Source organism: Ranitomeya imitator, chromosome 4 (assembly GCF_032444005.1).
Source record: "Ranitomeya imitator isolate aRanImi1 chromosome 4, aRanImi1.pri, whole genome shotgun sequence".
NCBI lineage: Eukaryota > Metazoa > Chordata > Amphibia > Anura > Dendrobatidae > Ranitomeya > Ranitomeya imitator.
In genome coordinates, this window is record NC_091285.1 from 645,618,683 (window position 1) to 645,642,122 (window position 23,440).

The following is a 23,440-nucleotide window of genomic DNA, read 5'->3' on the forward strand; positions in this document are numbered from 1 at the left end:
TAGGTGTGCAGGCTAGGTGTGCAGGCTAGGTGTGCAAGCTGTGTGTGCAGGCTAGGTGTGCAGGCTGTGTGTGCAGGCTAGGTGTGCAGGCTGTGTGTGCAGGCTAGGTGTGCAGGCTGTGTGTGCAGGCTAGGTGTGCAGGCTAGGTGTGCAGGCTGTGTGTGCAGGCTAGGTGTGCAAGCTGTGTGTGCAGGCTAGGTGTGCAGGCTGTGTGTGCAGGCTAGGTGTGCAAGCTGTGTGTGCAGGCTAGGTGTGCAGGCTGTGTGTGCAGGCTAGGTGTGCAGGCTGTGTGTGCAGGCTAGGTGTGCAAGCTGTGTGTGCAGGCTAGGTGTGCAGGCTGTGTGTGCAGGCTAGGTGTGCAGGCTGTGTGTGCAGGCTAGGTGTGCAGGCTAGGTGTGCAGGCTGTGTGTGCAGGCTAGGTGTGCAAGCTGTGTGTGCAGGCTAGGTGTGCAGGCTGTGTGTGCAGGCTAGGTGTGCAAGCTGTGTGTGCAGGCTAGGTGTGCAGGCTGTGTATGCAGGCTAGGTGTGCAGGCTGTGTGTGCAGGCTAGGTGTGCAAGCTGTGTGTGCAGGCTAGGTGTGCAGGCTGTGTGTGCAGGCTAGGTGTGCAGGCTAGGTGTGCAGGCTGTGTATGCAGGCTGTGTGTGCAGGCTAGGTGTGCAAGCTGTGTGTGCAGGCTAGGTGTGCAGGCTGTGTGTGCAGGCTAGGTGTGCAGGCTGTGTGTGCAGGCTAGGTGTGCAGGCTGTGTGTGCAGGCTAGGTGTGCAGGCTGTGTGCAGGCTAGGTGTGCAGGCTGTGTGTGCAGGCTAGGTGTGCAGGCTAGGTGTGCAGGCTAGGTGTGCAGGTTGTGTGTGCAGGCTAGGTGTGCAGGCTAGGTGTGCAGGCTGTGTGTGCAGGCTAGGTGTGCAGGCTGTGTGCAGGCTAGGTGTGCAGGCTGTGTGTGCAGGCTGTGTGTGCAGGCTAGGTGTGCAGGCTGTGTGTGCAGGCTAGGTGTGCAGGCTGTGTGCGCCGGCTAGGTGTGCAGGCTGTGTGTGCAGGCTGATGCTTACACATTTCCCGCTCATGTTCGGCTGTTTTTTAGGAAAATCCAGGATCTGAATATAAAAAGGGCGATTTTCTTTAGTTACAGAATCCTGGTGTGTGGACTGTACTATTTTCGGATGGGGCATTAAACGCTATTTGTGATGTACATTGGGTAGGTGGGGTGTAAGCGTCCTGCGCTCCTGCGGTTCGCTCCCATTGCTGAGATCTCCCGGATCACCTTGCTGGATATTACCGGGCTTGTGTGACTCTATCTGTATGAGTATCAGTTTAATAAATAATAATAATTTCATTTCTATGGTGGCGACACATTCCGCAGCGCTTTACAATTGTGCGGGACCTCATCAGTTAACGACAGCGTAGATCACGATTCCTGCATTAGTCCGAGGACCTGTTGATGTCAGGCAGTTCCAGAGGACTTGTATGTTTGGGGTTTGTCTAACCCCTCTTACATTTTTTGGTTATTGTGTTATGTCACAAACCCTGACCCATCTGCTGTACTGCACCGAGCCTGAGTTATGGCAGACGCCTGCTAGAAAGCTGTAGAGTGCAGGTGTGTGATGAGAGTGCACGGCTCCGTGCAGGGCGTCACCAGAGACTGCACCTTATAATTACCAGTATAGAGAGCTGCTATCATTAGTCTGTGCTATAAGTGTCTCTATACACCGTGTTCCAAATTATTATGCAAATTGGATTTAAGTGTCATAAAGATTTAATTGTTTTGTTTTTCAAATAAACTCATGGATGGTTTTGTGTCTCAGGGCTCAATGTATCACTGAAATCAATCTTAAACACGTGATAATTAGTTTTCCAGGTGATTCTAATTAAAGGAAAACTACTTAAAAATGATGTTCCACATTATTAAGCAGGGCACAGGTTTCAAGCAATATGGGAACTAAAAAGGATCTCTCTGCTGCTGAAAAGCGTTAAATAGTGCAATGCCTTGGTCAAGGTATGAAAACATTAGATATTCCACGAAAACTTAAGAGTGGTCATCATACTGTGAAGAGATTTGTGACTGAAACAGAGCACAGACAGAGTTCATGCAGATAAAGGCATAATGAGGAAGGTTTCTGAGAAATTCATTGGATTAAGAGAGCAACTGCCAAAATACCATTACAAAGCAGCAAACAGATATTTGAAGCTGCTGGTGCCTCTGGAGTCCCTCGAACCTCAAGCTGTAGGATCCTTCAAAGGCTTGCTGTGGTGCATAAACCTAATATTCAGCCACCATTAAACAGTGTTCACAAGCAGAAACGGTTGCAGTGGGCCCAGACATACATGAAGACTAATTTCTAAACAGTCTTGTTTACTGATGAGTGTCGAGCAACCATGGATGGTCCAGATGGATGGAGTAGTGGATGGTTGGTGGATGGCCGCCATGTCCCAACAAGGCTGCAACGTCAGCAAGGAGGTGGGGGAGTCATGTTTTGGGCCGGAATCATGGGGAAACAGTTGGTAGGACGCTTTAAGGTTCCTGAAGGTGTGAAAATGACCTCTGCAAAGTATATAGAGTTTCTGACTGACACCTTTCTTCCATGGTCTAAAAGCAGAAACGTGCCTTCAGTAGCAAAATCATCTTCATGCTGACCCCTGAGACCCTTCAGTGTTCATTCTGTGCCCCTATAAGCCTTCATCACACCAAAACTGGTCTCTGACCCCTGAGACCCTTCAGTGTCTATTCTGTTCCCCTATAAGCCTTCATCACACCAGAACAGTGGTCTCTGACCCCTGAGACCCTTCAGTGTCTATTTTGTGCCCCTATAAGCCTTCATTACACCAGAACAGTGGTCTCTGACCTGTGAGACCCTTCAGTGTCCATTCTGTGCCCCTATAAGCCTTCATCAACCCACAACAGTGGTCTCTGACCCCTGAGACCCTTCAGTGTCCATTCTGTGCCCCTATAAGCCTTCATCACACCACAACAGTGGTCTCTGAGACCCTTCAGTGTCCATTCTGTGCCCTTATAAGCCTTCATCACACCAGAACAGTGGTCTCTGACCCCTGAGACCCTTCAGTGTCCATTCTGTGCCCCTATAAGCCTTCATCACACCAGAACAGTGGTCTCTGACCCCTGAGACCCTTCAGTGTCCATTCTGTGCCCCTATAAGCCTTCATCACACCACAACAGTGGTCTCTGACCCCTGAGACCCTTCAGTGTCCATTCTGTGCCCCTATAAGCCTTCATCACACCACAACAGTGGTCTCTGAGACCCTTCAGTGTCCATTCTGTGCCCTTATAAGCCTTCATCACACCAGAACAGTGGTCTCTGACCCCTGAGACCCTTCAGTGTCCATTCTGTGCCCCTATAAGCCTTCATCACACCAGAACAGTGGTCTCTGACCCCTGAGACCCTTCAGTGTCCATTCTGTGCCCCTATAAGCGTACATCACACCAGAACAGTGGTCTGAGACCCTTCAGTGTCCAATATGTGCCCCTATAAGCCTTCATCACACCAAAACAGTGGTCTCTGACCCCTGAGACCCTTCAGTGTCCATTATGTGCCCCTATAAGCCTTCATCACACCAGAACAGTGGTCTCTGACCTGTGAGACCCTTCAGTGTTCATTCTGTGCCCCTATAAGCCTTGATCACACCTGAACAGTGGTCTCTGACCCCTGAGACCCTTCAGTGTCCATTATGTGCCCCTATAAGCCTTCATCACACCAAAACAGTGGTCTCTGACCCCTGAGACCCTTCAGTGTTCATTCTGTGCCCCTATAAGCCTTGATCACACCAGAACAGTGGTATCTGAACCCTGAGACCCTTCAGTGTCCATTCTGTGCCCCTATAAGCCTTCATCACACCAGAGCAGTGGTCTCTGACCCGAGACCCTTCAGTGTCCATTCTGTGCCCCTATAAGCCTTCATCACACCAAAACAGTGGTCTCTGACCCCTGAGACCCTTCAGTGTTCATTCTGTGCCCCTATAAGCCTTGATCACACCAGAACAGTGGTATCTGAACCCTGAGACCCTTCAGTGTCCATTCTGTGCCCCTATAAGCCTTCATCACACCAGAGCAGTGGTCTCTGACCCGAGACCCTTCAGTGTCCATTCTGTGCCCCTATAAGCCTTCATCACACCAAAACAGTGGTCTCTGACCTGTGAGACCCTTCAATGTCCATTCTGTGCCCCTATAAGCCTTCATCACACCAGAACAGTGGTCTCTGACCTGTGAGACCCTTCAGTGTCCATTCTGTGCCCCTATAAGCCTTCATCACACCAAAACAGTGGTCTCTGACCCCTGAGACACTTCAGTGTCCATTCTGTGCCCCTATAAGCCTTCATCGCACCAGAACAGTGGTCTCTCACCTGTGAGACCCTTCAGTGTCCATTCTGTGCCCCTATAAGCCTTCATCACACCAGAACAGTGGTCTCTGACCCCTGAGACCCTTCAGTGTCTATTCTGTGCCCCTATAAGCCTTCATCACCCCAGAACAGTGGTCTCTGACCCCTGAGGCCCTTCAGTGTCCATTCTGTGCCCCTATAAGCCTTCATCACCCCAGAACAGTGGTCTCTGACCTGTGAGACCCTTCAGTGTCCATTCTGTGCCCCTATAAGCCTTCATCACACCAGAACAGTGGTCTCTGACCCCTGAGACCCCCCAGTGACATTACAAGTCCAGCAGCCAGGGCCGGCTCCAGAGCCTGGAATGTGAGCCTGGGCTAATCCCCGATTCCTGCTGGTTTTACCACTTCTCTGCAAGGAGGGCAAAGTGCACCACGATTAATACTATTTATTTAAAGGGAATGTCCAGTTTAAAATAAGAATAATTCCATATACACTATTAAAGGGGTTGTCCTGTCAAAGCTGATAAGACTGCAGTCACCCAGTGTGACTGCAGACTTATGAATCCCCCCAGAACATGCACTGCAGGGATTCGCTGGTTTCAGACCCGGGAACGGAGGGTATGTATGAGTTATATATACCACCCCTGGCCACGTCACTGGTCGGGGTGCGGCATCGGATCAATACAAGTGTATGGAGCGAGGCCATGCCCACTGGACGGGGTATGTATAACTCATACATGCCCTCCGTTCCCGGGTCTGCAGCCTGGCTATGCTCACACTCCATAGAGGCATATCAGTCAACTAGAGCGTTACGGAAAAGATCTGCAAACTGTAGGAGTAACATATTCCGGGCTGTGATTGTGCCACCAGGCTCTGATCCATTGTGCCTGTTGTTTGGGCATTGTGAATCAGCAGACAGGCTCCCTTTAATTTTTCCTGCAGGGGGCGCTCTATTGAAATTGAATACAGCTCCAAAAATTACAGATGGTGGCTGGTGGTCCAAGTACAGGGACCCTTGTAACCAGCTCATGATCGTGGGGACCTTTTTATAAGTAGGGATTGTATGAAGTGAAATCCATCGAAACTCCATCTCCTGTAGTTCTTGTCATAACCTTTCCAGACTTATATCCACTTTTTATTTTCTCCCATGGAATTAGTAAAGTACAGAAATGAAGCTACTTTGTAAACAACCTTGATCCACATGATCCTGCCCTGTAGTGTTTACAGCTTCTGAGCAGACCTATGTGTCTCCATGGTTACAGACTACAAACAAACACTATGAAGTCTGATACCGCCATCATGACTTACTCCAGTCCATGAGTAAGCAATAGGTAGCTGTAACTAGGAAAGAGGACCACACGGCTGCGGACTCTGACTACAAAGGGCTTGCTTGTAGTCTGTAACCATGGAGACAGATAGTTCTTACACCTAACACCATAGATTAGGCAGTGAGTATTCACCATATCATCATTTATATGCAGATTTTCCAGGTGTATAAACCTGAATGCTGATTGGATGAAGCAGATCAGGTGATGTGGGCGGCACGGTGGCTCAGTGGTTAGCACAGCAGCCTTGCAGCGCTGGAGTCCTGGGTTGAAACCCCACCAAGGACAACATCAGTAAGGAGTTTGTATGTTCTCTCCGAGTTTGCGTGGGTTTCCTCCGGGTTCTCCGGTTTCCTCCCACATTCCAAAAACATACTGATAGGGATTCTAGATTGTGAGCCCCATCGAGGACAGCGATGATAATGTGTGCAACCTGTAAAGCGCTGCGGAATATGTTATAAAAATAAAGATTCTTAAAAGATTAGAAAAAGATGTGTATTTATGTAATGAGGAGGGTGAGGCCTGAGGATACAATGCCCTTTATCAAGGTGTGCAGAATTATTAGGCAGCTTGTTTTCCTCAGGCAAAATGGGCCAAAAACAAGATTTACCGGACTCTGATGTCAACATTTTTGAACATATCTTTTGAGGATGCAGCGCTCTTGCAATCACTGAGATATTGGGGCGATCACAGAACCAAACGTTATGTTGTAAATAGTCATCAGTGAGCAAAATATGTGGTGAGAAAAAAAACGCACATTATCGGAGAAGGATTAAATGCAAATTGTCCAGGAAGCCATTATCCTCCAGTGCTGTCATATTCCAGAACTGCAACCTCTCGGGAGGCCCAGAAGTACAAGGTGTTCAGTGCTCAGAGAAGTGGCCAAGGTGAGGAGGCTGACACCGACCACCTCTGAGCAAGACACAGAAGCACAAAGTGCTCAGAGACATGGCCGAGGTGAGGAGGCTGACACCGACCACCACTGAGCAAGACACAGAAGCACAAAGTGCTCACAGACATGGCCGAGGTGAGGAGGCTGACACCGACCACCACTGAGCAAGACCCAGAAGGACAAGGTGTTCAGAGACATGGCCGAGGTGAGGAGGCTGAAACCGACCACCACTGAGCAAGACACAAGCACAAAGTGCTCACAGACATGGCCGAGGTGAGGAGGCTGACACCGACCACCACAGAGCAAGACCCAGAAGGACAAGGTGTTCAGAGACATGGCCAAGGTGAGGAAACTGACACCGACCACCACTGATCAAGACCCAGAACGACAAAGTGCTTAGAGACATGGACGAGGTGAGGAGGCTGACACCGACCACCACAGAGCAAGACCCAGAAGGACAAAGTGCTTAGAGACATGGACGAGGTGAGGAGGCTGACACCGACAACCACTGAGCAAGACCCAGAAGGACAAAGTGCTCAGAGACATGGACGAGGTGAGGAGGCTGACACCGACCACCACTGAGCAAGACACAGAAGCACAAAGTGCTCACAGACATGGCCGAGGTGAGGAGGCTGACACCGACCACCACTGAGCAAGACACAGAAGGACAAGGTGTTCAGAGACATGGCCGAGGTGAGGAGGCTGACACTGACCACCACTGAGCAAGGCCCAGAAGCACAAAGTGCTCAGAGACATGGCCGAGGTGAGGAGGCTGATACCGACCACCACTGAGCAAGACCCAGAAGGACAAAGTGCTCAGAGACATGGCCGAGGTGAGGAGGCTGACACTGACCACAATTGAGAAAGACCCAGAAGGACAAGGTGCTCAGAGACATGGCCGAGGTGAGGAGGCTGACACTGACAACCACTGAGCAAGTGACAAGTGGAAATGTCTAGTCTGGGCCAAGAAATAGAAGACAGATTTTTCAAAGATTTTATGGACTGATGAGATGAGAGTGATTATTGACAGACCAGCTGGATGGGCCGTGGCTGGATCAGTAACGGATAGAAAATGTACATTTTCACTTATTTGCCCAATAATTCTGCACACAGATATTCTCCTAAGAAAGGCAAAACCTCACTTTTGTGTCCTTAGGTATTTAGGTTTATTTACCTTTTGGATTGACCCTCAGCATTGTAGTTGTTCAATAATAACCTTAATCGTGAATCCAAATTGCCTGGTGCTTATGCACATAGTGTATTAATCCGGAGTATTGGGAAGATTGCTTTTTTTGGGGGGTGAATTGGAGCAATACCAGAAATGTCTGTGTTGTGACCGAGGATCTTCAGTACATGGTAGAGTGTGTCCTATCGTTGGCCACTGTGATGCCACATCTCCGGTCACTGTAACTTTGTGGACGATGAAGCTATTAGATATGGCCCGCACCAGGCCCGGCCTCTGGATCATGGAGGAATGTGCGATGTGTAGACGTGATGCAGAAATGTCAGAAATTATTTATAGCTCCATCCTTATCAGAAATATGTCCCTGTGTTATTATCAGAGGGGCCGCTGGATATGGGTCACTGTGAAAACACCATGTGCCTCCTCCCATCATACCTATTTCTAAGTGACCTGACTGAGTTTCCACAGCGGAGGCCGAGTGCTTGTCCCTGTGGGGTTATAGGGTGCAGGGAGGACGTGACACGACTGATCCACGGGTGATGGTGCAACGCGACCTACAGGCACCATTACTGCGGCTAAAGAAGGACTTGGTGCAGAAATGAACAACTGTCTTCTGAGGAAAACGTGGGGTCATAGATTATTATACACGGATTGTTGTGGAACCAATTACATAATGGATTGTTGCCCCGGCAGTTCCACAATTAGACTTGTGTTCAGATCTGCTTTGTGCTCATCAGTAATATTCACACTTGTGTGCACAATACCGGCCACATAACACAATGTTTGTGTGTTCTCCTGATAAACACATTATATAGAGAAAAATATTGGGACGTGTTTCAATTAAAAATATTCAGATTTTGCATTCATTACTATTGCTTCCCAATGTATAATATCCGGTCTCTCGCCCCCGGTGTATATGATCCAGCCCCTCGCACCCAGTGTGTAATATCTGGCCCGTCACCCTCGGGTGTATAACGTGACAGAATGGCTGGTGGTAAAGAGCACCCTGATACCAGCACATTCCTGTCATACTGTAGGAACCACAGACCGTTCATGACATTTCTTTCCTCCTAAATATTCCCCCATCACTTGTGAGTGATATTATTGAGAAGTGGGAAGGAACTGCAGTAACTTAGCCACAATTGTGTGCTGGGAGCATGGGTTTCCATGGCATGGAGCTAGATACAAGCCTTACATCACCAAGCACAATGCCGAGCGTCAGATGGAGTGGTGTAGAGCCAACACCAATGGACTCTAAAGGAGTGGAAATGTGTTCTGTGCAGTGATGGATCACACTTCACTACCTGGAATCTGATAGATGAGTTTCAGTCTGGCGAGGAGGGATAATGCTATAGGGGTTTGTTTTTTTTAGGGGTTTGTTTTTTTTAGGGGTCAGTCTCAGTCCCTTAATTCCAGTGAAGGAAAATCTTAATGATTAATTAGACCAAGTCATTGTGGACAATTGTAACTTCCAACTTTGCTGGAACACTTTGGGGAAGGCACTTTTCTGTTCCCCCATGACTGTGCCAAGTACATGAGGTCCAAAAGAAATGGTTGGGACAGTTAGGCATGGAAGAACATGACGGGCCACACAGAGTCCCGACCTCAGGCCCATCCAACACATTTGTGACTAACTAGAACAGTGATAGTGTGCTCGGCCTCTCCTCCAACATCAGTGTCTGACCTCACAAATGCTCTTCTGAATGAAAGTGTAAAAATTCCCAAACCTCTAAAACCTTGTAGGAAGCCTTTCTAGAAGAGCGAAAAAAAGGCGCAGTCCAACTGCATAGTAATGTCTATGGATTTAGAAAGGGAGGAAATTAAATCTCCTGTAGGTGTTGTCATGCGTCTAGGTTTCGGTCCGTGTGCCTGTGCTTTGTGGTCGGCTACTCTGTCCACCGAGCCAAAACAGGTACACCTTTTTATCAGGGTGTTTAGTTTCCGTTACCCTAAAAAGAATGAAGCATAGATAATGGGTGTTTTCATTTACTCATTTGTCTGCCCTATCTGTTATGATGCGGTGGTCTAGGAGCAACATGGAACGAGCTCTGAAGGACATGGTAACTGTACTGACCCCAGTCCCTAAGCTCAACACAACACTAGAAGTAGCTGTGGAATGCTCCTAACTCTCCCTAGGCATCTCGTCACAGCCTAAGAGCTAACTACCCCTAAAGAAAGAAGCAGGAAAGCTATCTTGCCTCAGAGAAAATCCACAAAAATTAGATTAGCCCCCCACAAATAATGACTGTGAGTGGAGAAGGAAAAGACATACACAGAATGAAACCAGGATGAGCACAGGAGGCCAGTCTAGCTAAATAGATAGGACAGGATGGAATACTGTGCGGTCAGTATAAAACACTAAAAAAATCCACGCAGAGTTTACAAAAAATCTCCACACCTGACTAAAGGTGTGGAGGGCAAATCTGCCTCCCAGAGCTTCCAGCAAGACAGAATTAATTCACACTGATAAGCTGGACAAACATAGAAAGCACAGAATGGATAAGTCCACAATCTATGGACAGAAAAGAGCAAGCAAAAACTTAGCTTTGCTGAACTGGTCAGGATAACAGGGAACTCCAAAGATATGTGAATCCAACCAGGAACCATTTACAAGTGGCACTGGCTGAAGAAAGAGCTAGGCCTAAATAGCCGAGCAGAAGAGACGATAAGTGGAGGCAGCTGATGACAGCTAACTCCAAGGAGCAGCCATACCACTAGAAACCACAAGAGGGAGCCCAAGAGCAGAACTCACAAAAGTGCCACTTACAACCACCGGAGGGAGCCCAAGAGCGGAATTCACAACAGTACCCCCCCCCCCTTGAGGAGGGGTCAACCCTCACCAGAGCCCCCAGGCCGATCAGGACGAGCCAAGCGAAAAGCACGAACCAAATCGGTGGCATGGATATCGGAGGCAACAACCCAAGAATTATCCTCCTGGCCATAACCCTTCCACTTGACAAGATACTGAAGCCTCCGCCTCGAAAAACGAGAATCCAAAATCTTCTCAACCTCATATTCTAACTCTCCCTCAACCAACACCGGGGCAGGAGGGTCAACCGAGGGAACAACGGGCACCACATATCTCCGCAACAAAGATCTATGGAAAACATTATGAATGGCAAAAGAGGCTGGAAGAGCCAAACGAAAAGACACCGGATTAATAATTTCAGAAATTTTATAAGGACCAATAAACCGAGACTTAAACTTAGGAGAAGAAACCTTCATAGGAACATGACGAGAAGACAACCAAACCAAATCCCCCACACGAAGCCGGGGACCAACACACCGACGGCGGTTAGCAAAACGTTGAGCCCTTTCCTGAGACGTCAAATTGTCCACCACATGAGTCCAAATCTGCTGCAGCCTGTCCACCACAGAATCAACACCAGGACAATCAGAAGGCTCAACCTGCCCAGAAGAAAAACGAGGATGAAAACCAAAATTACAAAAGAAAGGTGAAACTAAAGTAGCCGAACTAGACCGATTATTAAGGGCAAACTCGGCCAACGGCAAGAAAGACACCCAATCATCATGATCAGCAGACACAAAGCATCTCAAATAGGTCTCCAAGGTCTGATTAGTTCGCTCAGTTTGGCCATTAGTCTGAGGATGAAACGCCGAAGAAAAAGACAAATCAATGCCCATCCTAGCACAAAAGGCCCGCCAAATTCTAGAGACAAACTGAGAACCTCTGTCAGACACAATATTCTCCGGAATGCCATGCAAACGAACCACATGCTGAAAAAATAATGGAACCAGATCTGAGGAGGAAGGCAACTTAGGCAAAGGTACCAGATGGACCATTTTAGAGAACCGGTCACAAACAACCCAGATAACAGACATCTTCTGGGAAACAGGAAGATCCGAAATAAAATCCATGGATATATGCGTCCAGGGCCTCTCAGGGACCGGCAAAGGTAAAAGTAACCCACTAGCGTGGGAACAGCAAGGCTTGGCCCGGGCGCAAGTCCCACAGGATTGCACAAAAGCACGCACATCGCGAGACAAGGAAGGCCACCAAAATGACCTAGCCACCAAATCTCAGGTACCAAAAATCCCAGGATGACCAGCCAACACTGAACAATGAACCTCAGAAATTACCTTACTTGTCCATCTATCAGGAACAAACAGCTTCCCCACTGGACAGCGGTCAGGCCTATCAGCCTGAAATTCCTGAAGCACCCGCCGCAAATCAGGGGAGATAGCAGAAAGAATCACCCCCTCCTTAAGAATGCCAACCGGCTCAAGGACTCCAGGAGAATCAGGCGAAAAACTCCTAGAGAGGGCATCAGCCTTAACATTCTTAGATCCCGGAAGAAACGAGACCACAAAATCAAAACGGGAGAAAAACAGGGACCATCGAGCCTGTCTAGGATTCAGCCGCTTGGCCGACTCGAGGTAAATCAGATTCTTATGATCGGTCAGGACCACAACACGGTGTTTAGCTCCCTCAAGCCAATGTCGCCACTCCTCAAACGCCCACTTCACAGCCAACAACTCCCGATTGCCGACATCATAATTGCGTTCCGCAGGCGAAAACTTTCTGGAAAAAAAAGCACACGGTTTCATCAAAGAACCATCAGACTCCCTCTGAGACAAAACGGCTCCTGCCCCAATCTCAAAAGCGTCGACCTCAACCTGAAAAGGAAGAGAAACATCCGGCTGACGCAACACAGGGGCAGAAGTAAATCGGCGTTTAAACTCCTGAAAGGCCTCAACAGCCTCAGAGGACCAATTCGTCACATCAGCGCCTTTCTTCGTCAAATCAGTAAGGGGCTTAACCACACTGGAAAAGTTGGCAATGAAACGGCGATAGAAATTAGCATAGCCCAAAAATTTTTGAAGACCCTTCACAGATGTGGGTTGGATCCAGTCATGAATAGCTTGGACCTTAACATGATCCATTATTATAGACGAGGGAGAAAAAATAAAACCCAAAAAAGAGACCTTCTGAACTCCGAATAGGCACTTAGACCCCTTCACAAATAAAGCATTATCACGAAGGATCTGGAACACCATCCTGACCTGCTTCACATGAGACTCCCAATCATCGGAAAAAATCAAAATATCATCCAAATATACGACCATTAATTTATCAAGATAATTGCGGAAAATATCATGCATGAAAGACTGGAACACAGATGGAGCATTAGAGAGCCCAAATGGCATCACAAGGTATTCAAAATGGCCTTCGGGCGTATTAAATGCAGTTTTCCATTCGTCACCCTGTTTAATACGAACAAGATTATATGCCCCTCGGAGGTAAATCTTAGTAAACCAACTAGCCCCCTTAATCTGAGCAAACAAATCAGTAAGCAAAGGCAAGGGGTATTGGAATTTGACCGTGATCTTATTAAGAAGACGATAATCAATACAGGGTCTCAAGGAGCCATCCTTCTTAGCAACAAAAAAGAAACCTGCTCCCAATGGTGACGAAGAGGGCCAAATATGCCCCTTCTCCAAAGACTCCTTGACATAACTCTGCATGGCGGCATGCTCTGGCACAGACAGATTGAAAAGTCGGCCCTTAGGGAACTTGCAACCAGGAATCAAGTTAATAGCACAATCACAGTCCCTGTGCGGAGGAAGGGAACTGGACTTGGGCTCATCAAATACATCCCGGAAATCCGACAAAAACTCAGGGACCTCAAAAGAGGGGGAAGAGGAAATTGATATCACAGGAACATCACTATGTACCCCTTGACAACCCCAACTAGTCACCGACATAGTTTTCCAATCCAGCACCGGATTATGTTCCTGTAACCATGGAAAACCCAGTACAACAACATCATGCAGGTTATGCAACACCAGAAAACGGCAATCTTCCTGATGTGCTGGAGCCATGTACATAGTCATCTGTGTCCAGTACTGAGGTTCATCCTTGGCCAAGGGTGTAGCATCAATGCCCCTCAAAGGAATAGGGCTCTGCAAAGGCTGCAAGGAAAAACCACAGCGCCTGGCGAATTCTAAGTCCATTAAGTTCAGGGCAGCGCCTGAATCCACAAATGCCATGACAGAAAAGGACGACAATGAGCAAATCAGGGTCACAGATAAGAGAAATTTAGGCTGTATAGTACTAATGGTAACAGACCTAGGGACTCTCTTAGTACGCTTAGGGCAATCAGAGATAACATGAGCCGAATCACCACAGTAAAAACACAGCCTATTCTGACGTTTGAATTCCTGCCGTTCTGTTCTAGTCAAAATCCTATCACATTGCATAGGTTCTGGACTCTGCTCAGAGGATACTGCCATATGGTGCACAGCTTTGCGCTCGCGCAGACGCCGATCAATCTGAATGGCTAGAGACATAGATTCGCTCAAACCGGCAGGCGTAGGAAAGCCCACCATAACATCTTTAAGGGCTTCAGAAAGACCTTTTCTGAAAATAGCAGCCAGAGCCTCTTCATTCCATTTAGTGAGCACAGACCATTTTCTAAATTTCTGGCAGTATAACTCTGCCGCTTCCTGACCTTGACACAAGGCCAACAGGGTTTTTTCTGCATGATCCACAGAATTAGGTTCGTCATACAATAATCCGAGCGCTTGAAAAAATGCATCAACATTCAATAATGCCGGATCCCCTGTTTCAAGAGAAAAAGCCCAGTCTTGAGGGTCACCACACAGCAAGGATATGATGATTTTTACTTGCTGAATGGGATCACCAGAAGAACGGGGTTTCAAAGCAAAAAACAATCTGCAGTTATTTTTAAAGTTCAAAAACTTGGATCTGTCCCCAAAAAACAAATCAGGAGTAGGAATTCTAGGCTCTAAAGCCGGAGTCTGGACAACATAGTCCTGGATACTCTGTACTCTTGCAGCAAGTTGATCCACACGAGAAAACAAACCCTGAACATCCATGCCAAAGCATATATCCTGAACCACCCAGATATCGAGAGGAAAAAAAAAGACAAACCAGAGCACAGAAAAAAAATGGTTCAGAACTTTCTTTTCCTTCTTTTGCGATGCATTTAATTCATTTTTGGCCACTTGTACTGTTATGATGCGGTGGTCTAGGAGCAACATGGAACGAGCTCTGAAGGAAGTGGTAACTGTACTGACCGCAGTCCCTAAGCTCAACACAACACTAAAAGTAGCCGTGGAATGCTCCTAACTCTCCCTAGGCATCTCGTCACAGCCTAAAAGCTAACTACCCCTAAAGAAAGAAGCAGGAAAGCTATCTTGCCTCAGAGAAAATCCCCAAAGGATAGATTAGCCCCCCACAAATAATGACTGTGAGTGGAGAGGGAAAAGACATACACAGAATGAAACCAGGATGAACACAGGAGGCCAGTCTAGCTAAATAGATAGGACAGGATGGAATACTGTGCGGTCAGTATAAAACACTAAAAAAATCCACACAGAGTTTACAAAAAATCTCCACACCTGACTAAAGGTGTGGAGGGCAAATCTGCCTCCCAGAGCTTCCAGCAAGACAGAATTAATTCACACTGATAAGCTGGACAAACATAGAAAGCACAGAATGGATAAGTCCACAATCTATGGACAGAAAAGAGCAAGCAAAAACTTAGCTTTGCTGAACTGGTCAGGATAACAGGGAACTCCAAAGAGATGTGAATCCAACCAGGAACCATTTACAAGTGGCACTGGCTGAAGAAAGAGCCAGGCCTAAATAGCCGAGCAGAAGAGACGATAAGTAGAGGCAGCTGATGACAGCTAACTCCAAGGAGCAGCCATACCACTAGAAACCACAAGAGGGAGCCGCCCAAGAGCAGAACTCACAAAAGTGCCACTTACAACCACCGGAGGGAGCCCAAGAGCGGAATTCACAACACCTATCACCTTTCGGGTGCAGCTTTATATACTTTCCCCCTGCTGGTATTTGCTGCTCGTGATATTCTCATTTGTATGTCCAGCCATACTGCTGTAGTTTAAGCCAGTCAGTGAAAGACCAGCTAGGGTTTATCTCTCTGCTGTTTATGTTCTTTAATCTGCACCTATCTTTTGTTTCTCTTTAGAAAGTAGCCAGCATTTTCTAAACAGTACATGCTTAATGCTTTATTTTGTATTTCATGGTTTGTTTTACTCACTCTGGGATCTTTCTATTTCAGCACACTTTCCCTTCTGTAGGTAATTTGCACTCTGCTCTTTCCTCTGGTTCTTTAGGAGGAACGTGAAGTGCTCCACAGCCTTTCAGGTACCATAGGTCCGAGTTTCCATAATCTAGTCTGTGGTTAGGGCTATATTGGCTCACACAGGAACCACTAGGGACTGCAGGATCAGAATCACTAGTCTGTACAGGAATCAGCAGGGTCAGTTTTTAGAGTTTCATCTATTTTCCTGAGTGAGTTGCTACACTATCATAACAATTGTCATGTATAGGGACACAATACTGCTGCCTGTGTAGTGTATTTATTTACTGATAACGATATGATGGCACAAATAAAAACATGTTTTCCTAGTACCCTAGAGATGGTCTTAGTTGGTGGCAAACTGAGCCATTGTCTAGAGCTGTTCAGTACAGTCCTGCTCACCGTTTTTGGCACCCATGAAGTGTAAGTACATAATGTGGAATATCTACTGGAAAAAAAATGAATCAAGTGAAATAGTTTATTTTGTATAGAGCACTTGTCTTGAATACAGAAGAGTAAAGCATAAACAATAATTTAAAACAATGGGAGGGAAAAATAGAAAAATCTAAGGCTTGCTGTGACACTGGTATTGGCACCCTTTACATTAAATTAGTATGGAATCACATTTTGACTTGCCTGTGGTAAATCACAAATGAGAATCTCCTGTGATTAATTGTCGATTCCCATGTAACATGAATTAGCTAATGAATAATGACTTCAGTGTTTGCTTTAAAATGCCAAAGGGTAGGCCCTGTTCTTTTGTCATAATGGATAAGACACATAAGCTGTCTGAGGACTTCAGAACTGCTATTAGCAAACACAATACTTCCAAAGGGCATAAGGCCATCTCCAAGGACCTTGGTATACACCAGTTTCAACAGTGCGTAATGTAATTAAGACGTTTGCCAAGCATGGAGCCATCAAGAACCTCCCTGGATGTGGGGGAAAGAGGAAAATTGACAAGAGGTGTCTTCAAAGGTTGGTACGAATGATGTAAAAAAAAAAAACATGACAAACATCCAAAGACCTGAAAGCTAACTTGGAACAGTCTAGGGTCATGGTTTCAACAAGTACCATATGCTGCACACTAAACCAAGCAGAGCTTTGTGGACGAAGGCCAAGGAAGGAACCATTGCTAAGAAAAGACATAAAAAGGAGCAACTGATCTTTGCCAAAGAGTACCCGGACAAACCACAATCCTTCTGGGAAAATGTTCTGTAGACCAGGGGTCCCCAACTCCAGTCCTCAAGGCCCACCAACATGTTATGTTTTCAGGATTTCCTTAGTCTTGCCCAGGTAATAATTGCATCACCTGTGCAATGCAAAGGAAATCCTGAAAACATGACCTGTTGGTGGGCCTTGAGGACTGGAGTTGGGGACCTCTGCTGTAGACAGATGAAACAAAAATACAGCTTTTTGGCAGTGTAAATCAACACTTTGTTTACAGACGGCACAATAACGCTCATAAGGAAAAGAACATCCTACCAACAGTTAAGCATGGCGGAGGATCCATAATGCTGTGGAGTTGCTTTGCTGCATCTGGTACTGGAGGCCTCGATCGTATCACAGGAATCATGAAATCGGAGAATTATCAAGAGTACACAGGAATGATTAAAAGAAACATTGGACTGTTTTAAAATGGCCAGCAATGAGTTCTGACCTCAACCCCATTTAAAATCTTTGCGGTGAGCTGAAATCTGCCATTGGGAAAAAAGAACCCTGCAAACATTAAAGAGCTTGAACAAACTGTAAAGGAAGAGTGGGAGAAAATACCAGCTGAGAAGTGCAAGAAGATTATAGATGGCTGCAAGAAATGTTTGGAGGCGGTCATCAATGCCAAAGGGTGTGCAATCAAGTATTAGGGATGCCTTTATTGCTGCACATGCTGTTTATTCTGTTTCTTCTTTGAAATTGCAACATGATGTAAGCTGAAAAACAACGTTTTATTGTTGTATTACTTTGGATCACTAATTAAAAAATCCTGAGGATATAACCTTAATACAGTGGGTATGGAAAGTATTCAGACCCCTTTAAATTTTTTACTGTTTTATTGCAGTCATTTGGTAAATTCAAAAAAGTTAATTTTTTTCTAATTAATGTACACTGCACCCCATCTTGACTGAAAAAAGCAGAAATGTAGTATTTTTTTGCATATTTATTAAAAATGAAAACTGATATCACATGGTCATAAGTATTCAGACCCTTTGCTCAGACACTCATATTTAAGTCCCATGCCGTCCATTTTTCTTGTGATCCTCCTTGAGATGGTTCTGCTCCTTCATTGGAGTCCAGCTGTGCTTAATTAAATTTATAGGTGTGTGCCTTTCCAAATCAAGTCCTGTCTATATAAGGCCCCACGGCTCACAGTGCATGTCAGACCAAATAAGAATCATGAGGTAAAGGGAACTGGCCAAGGAGCTCAGAGACAGAATTGTGGCAAGGCATAGATCTGGCCATGGTTCCAACAGAATTTCTGCAGTACTCAATGTTCCTAAGAGCACAGTGGCCTCCATAATCCTTAAATGGAAGAAGTTTGGAACCTCCAGAAGTCTTCCTAGACCTGGCAGTCCAGCCAAACTGAGCTATCGTGGGAGAAGAGCCTTGATGAGAGAGGTAAAGAAGAACCCCCAGGTCACTGTGGCTGAGCTCCAGAGAGAGGAGTAGGGAGATGGGAGAAAGTTCCACAAAGTCAACTATCACTGCAGCCCTCCAACAGTCGGGCCTTTATGGCAGAATGGCCCGACAAAAGCCTCTGCTTAGTGCAAGACATATGAAAGCCCACATAGAGCTTTGGTAAAAAAACACATGAAGCACTCCCAGACTAGGATAAATAAGATTCTCTGGTCTAATGAGACGAAGATAGACCTTTTTGGTGATAATTCTAAGAGGTATGTGTGGAGAAAACCAGGCACTGCTCATCACTTGCCCAATACAATCCCAACAGTGAAACATGGTGGTGGATGCATCATACTATGGGGTGTTTTTCAGCTGCAGGGACAGGACAACTGGTTGTCATTGAAGAAAACATGAATGCGGCCAAGTACAGGGATATCCTGGATGAAAACCTCTTCCAGAGGGCTCTGGACTTCAGTTCTTGGCCAAAGGTTCACCTTCCAACAAGACAATGACCATAAGCACACAGCTAAAATAACAAAGGAGTGGCTTCAGAACAATTCTGTGACCATTCTTGACTGGCCCAGCCAGAGCCCTGACCTAAACCTAATCTCTGGAGAGACCTGAAAATGGTTGCCCACCAACGTTCACCATCCAACCTGATGGAACTGGAGAGGATCTGCAAGGAAGAATGGCAGAGGATCCCCAAATCCAGGGGTGAAAAACTTGTTGCATCATTCCGAAGAAGACTCATGGCTGTACTAGCTCACAGGGTGCTTCTACTCAATTCTGAGCAAAGGGTCTGAATACTTATCACCATGTGATATTTCAGTTTTTCTTTTTTTAATAAATTTGCAAAAATTACTGAATTTCTGTTTGTTTTTTTTTCAGTCAAGATGGGGTGCAGTGTGTATATTAATGAGAAAAAAAAATGAACTTTTTTGAATTTACCAAATGGCTGCAATGAAACAGAGTGAAAAATTTAAAGGGGTCTGAATACTTTCCATTCCCACTGTACATTTCCATTTATTTCTGAAGATATTGTACTGTCTATGAAAAAAATGAAGGTGTGCTAATAACATTGAGCAGCACTGTAAGGAACTCCTGAGGAAGAATAGCCCAGCAACAAGCAACAGTGTTGGGATGTGGTATTTTGAAGGTCCTTGCAGAGTTTATCCATCTTTTTAAAATTTGGTCTATTAGATCGGTGGGGGAGTCTTGCGCTCGACGCCAAGGTGTTTGCACTGTTTGTGTGAGTAATGCAGCATCCATTGTGTCCATACAACATACAGTACAAATCTGCATGTAAGCACTAAAGAAGCTGCAGCACTCGCATGATCGGCCCCTGACTAACTTATTCTATGGATATTTTAAAAGTCTGGATGACCCCTTTATATAGCGGTATTTTTCACTATTTGTCAGTATAATTCCAGGTAGAGATTATATGGAATGTGTGAGAACATAAACGGTCAACTTCCTCATCTAATACCATATCTAAGATTATTCTATGGAAGCATGGAGAGTGTCTGTGGCTCCTAGTACAGACCTGCAGAGATTCTATGTGCCGCTATATAGGCATCCCATCTCATGGGTAACGTGTAGCGGGTTAATGTAATATGTCAGTTTAGAAACATTTGGTCACAGCGAATTATAATATAAATATATAGTGATCCCTGTGGCACCTTTGTAACTAGTAGATTTCCAGCCCTGGCCTGGCCGTGCTCATGTAAGTATTACTATCAACTCATTCCTTATTAATGGGAAATTAAATGAAAATTGCCTTTTAATGTTCCTCTTAATAACCATTTAACTACTTCCCATTTACTGTTTATTTACCAGACTACCGTATTTTTCAGACTATAAGACGCACTTTTTTCCCTTAAAAATGTGGAGGAAAATGGGACGTGCGTCTTATAGTTCGGATGTACCTGTCTGGCTGATGTAGGGGAGCGGCAGTGGTGTAGCAGCGGTTCACAGGAGGCAGGAGCCGGCTGATGCGGCTAACTCCTGTGCCCACTGCTAAAGAGAAATGAAAATTCCCAGCTCTCCACGCCCATTGGAGTGGAGTGCAGTGAATATTCATCTCTCTTTAGTAGCGGACACGCTGTTCGCCTCAGTCGCCTGCTTCCTGCAGCAGCAGCCGGGTATTCATGTGTGCCTGCTACTAAAGGGAATGAATATTCACTGCTCTCCATTCCCATGGGCATGGAGAGCAGCGAATATTCATTGATCTTTAGTAGCGGGCATAGTAGTCACAACCGCAGGATTCCTGCATCGGCTGGGCGATCACGTGATCACTATTAAAGAGCGAATATTCACTGCTCTCCACATCCAGGGAAAGTAAGTAGAATGGTTTGGGTTTTTTTAAAAATGTTTTTCTGATGGGGATGAGTGGGGTCATGCCTACCAGGATAGGGATGAAGGGGCCATGCCTACCAGGAGGAGGATGAAGGGACCATGCCTACCAGGATGGGGATGAAGGGACAATGCCTACCAGGATGGGGATGAGGGGGGCCATTCCTACCAGGATGGGGATGAGGGGGGCTATGTATACCTGGATTGGGGACAAATATATACCAGGATAGGGTATATTAGTACAGAATTGACCACATTTTTTGCTTCAATGTTTTTCTAATTTCCTCCTGTAAAACCTTGGTGCATCTTATGGTCCAGTGCGTACTATACTCTGAAAAATACGGTAAATTAGCTAAGTAAGCTGTGGCTTTCCAGTCAATGTTGCTTTGTACATCTTTAGAAGTGGGTGCCTTGCCAGTGTTTCACATCACAACACTCCAACCCAGCTTAAGGAGGTCCAGCACTCGTTACCAGGATTCACCACTTTATATGTCATCCTATTTGACAAAGTGGAGAGTCACTGCAAATTGTTTTGAATGGCCATTATGTAATACCTTGCTTCCAATACAGCAAGAGAAATGTGTGTGCCCCTTCCCCCCCTGGTAATAATAGCTTATCCTGGTGGTACAGTTTTGGGACCCCAAGCAATCAGCAAGTTGGGGCAAGGCCTTTTATCTTAATATTTCCTACAAAAGGAGGAAAATGAAACTGGGGTGGTTGCCATTACCTAAAAAAAGGTGAAAACCTGCCCAAAGGGTTCACCATTGATTCTGCTTCTTGGAACCTATTTGTGATTATATTTTAGGGAACCAGGGAGAAGTACCAGTGGGCGTACATGAAAGGTGGTGCTACAATTTTTTTTCTTGGAATATTCCTCAGCCCCGTCCATAAAATACAGATATGTTCTTCACTCGATGCCAACATCGCAGGTTTGCCTCATTTGATTTACAGCTTTTAAAGTACATTGATTACAGTGACATGTAAAATTTTAGGCACTCTGGTCAAAATTACTGTTATTGTGAACAGTTAAGCAAGTTGAAGATGAAATGATTTCTAAAAGGGCTAAAGTTAAAGATGACATTTCTTTTTTATTTAAAAAAAAATATGTTGTAATTTTTTACATTTTAAAAATTACAGAAAGGAAAATGGGCCGATACAAAAGTTTGCCAAAAAGAGTGCCTAGCACTTTGAAAATGAAAATGGTGCAGGCCCACAAAGGCGGAGAAGGCTAGAAGAAGAAGGCAAAGTATTTTCAAGTTGCCCTTTCCTCAGTTTGAAATGTAATTAGGAAGAGTGGAGGTGAAGATAAGGTCTGGAAGACCAAACAAAACTTCAGTGAGAGCTGGTCATAGGATTGCTAGAGAGGCAAATCAGAACCCCCGCCTGACTGCAAAGGACCTTCAGAAAGATTTAGCAGACTCTAGAGATGTCGTACTTTGTTCTACTGTTTAGAGATACCTTCACAAATATGGCCTTCCTGGAAGAGTCATCAGAAGAAAACCTCTCCTGCGTCCTCACCATAAAATTCAGCATCAGAAGTATGCAAAACAACATCTAAACAAGACTGATGCATTTTGGAAACAAGTCCTGTGGAACGATGAGGTTAAAATAAAACTCTGGCCACAATGATCAAAGAGGAATAGAATTTTGGGAAAAGAACATCTGGCCAACCATTAAGCATGGAGGTGGATCAATCATGATTTGGGGTTGTGTTGCAGTGAATGGCACATGAGACATTTCATGGGTTGAGTGAAGAATGGATTCAATTTAATTTAAAAAAATTCTTGATGCAAACATAACACCATCTGTAAAAAAGCAGAGGATGGCTTCTACAAATGGATAATGATGCTAAACACATGTCATAATCCACAATCGACTACCTCAAAAGGCGCAAGCTGAAGATTTTACAATTCCTCTCACAGTCCCCTGATCTGATAATCATTGAAAATCTGTGACTAGACTTCAAAATAGCAGGTGTGCCTTAGGTAGATCCCATTTATTGGGTGGTGCCCTCATCTTTCCCTTCTATACCTATCATAACGATAGCAGTAGTCGTAGTCATCGAACTTGTTCCATATTAGCTGACAGGATCTGTGGATGAGTGACGCTGAAACATAAACCTACAAGAATCCAGTTTTCCAACTTCTGTGCAGAAAACCAACAAGACAACACCCTGAGAGCTAAGTCTTCTGGCAGTTTGTAATCTACCACTGTATATATATAATGGAAAATAATGCATTTCAGCAAAACGTAAGAGAACAAGTATGGAGAACAGAGAAGAGGCTCAGATGTGTCACTTACCTCTGCCCCAGCGCTGATAGGGTAATAGTCTAAGCAGGAGACTCAGTTTATATGAGGTCTGACTCCCTTATCAGAGTTTTGGTATTTTGCACCATAATGCAATTATGATTCCACTTCTAAGGAGTGGAAGTTACTAATTAATAGTCATGAAATACAATCGATCATGAACTCATGGAAAAATATATAATAAACAACATTGCCCTCGGTACACCTCCTATTAATATCAACAAGGAAAAAGGATCACGAGGAGGCAAAGAATTAAAAAAAAGGTCCTATATTGGGGCTGCGCAAAATCCATTCACCAGATAGCCATGGAATATGAAAACTGTCCCTAGCGACCTGTCTCCCCT

The 23,440-nt window shown here is 45.5% G+C and overlaps 1 protein-coding gene across 2 annotated transcripts in view; it reads right to left on the reverse strand.

Moving 5' to 3' along the window:
• Window positions 1–23,111, reverse strand: part of SLC39A14 (solute carrier family 39 member 14) — a 63,009-nt gene extending 39,898 nt beyond the window's left edge. Inside the window, exon 1 of one of the 2 annotated variants that reach the window (XM_069766982.1) lies at window positions 23,091–23,111. The gene's annotated coding sequence lies outside the window, so the exon portion shown is untranslated. The remainder of the gene's footprint in view (window positions 1–23,090) is intronic. The other variant, XM_069766981.1, reaches the window with a different exon arrangement.
• Window positions 23,112–23,440: the final 329 nt, after the last annotated feature.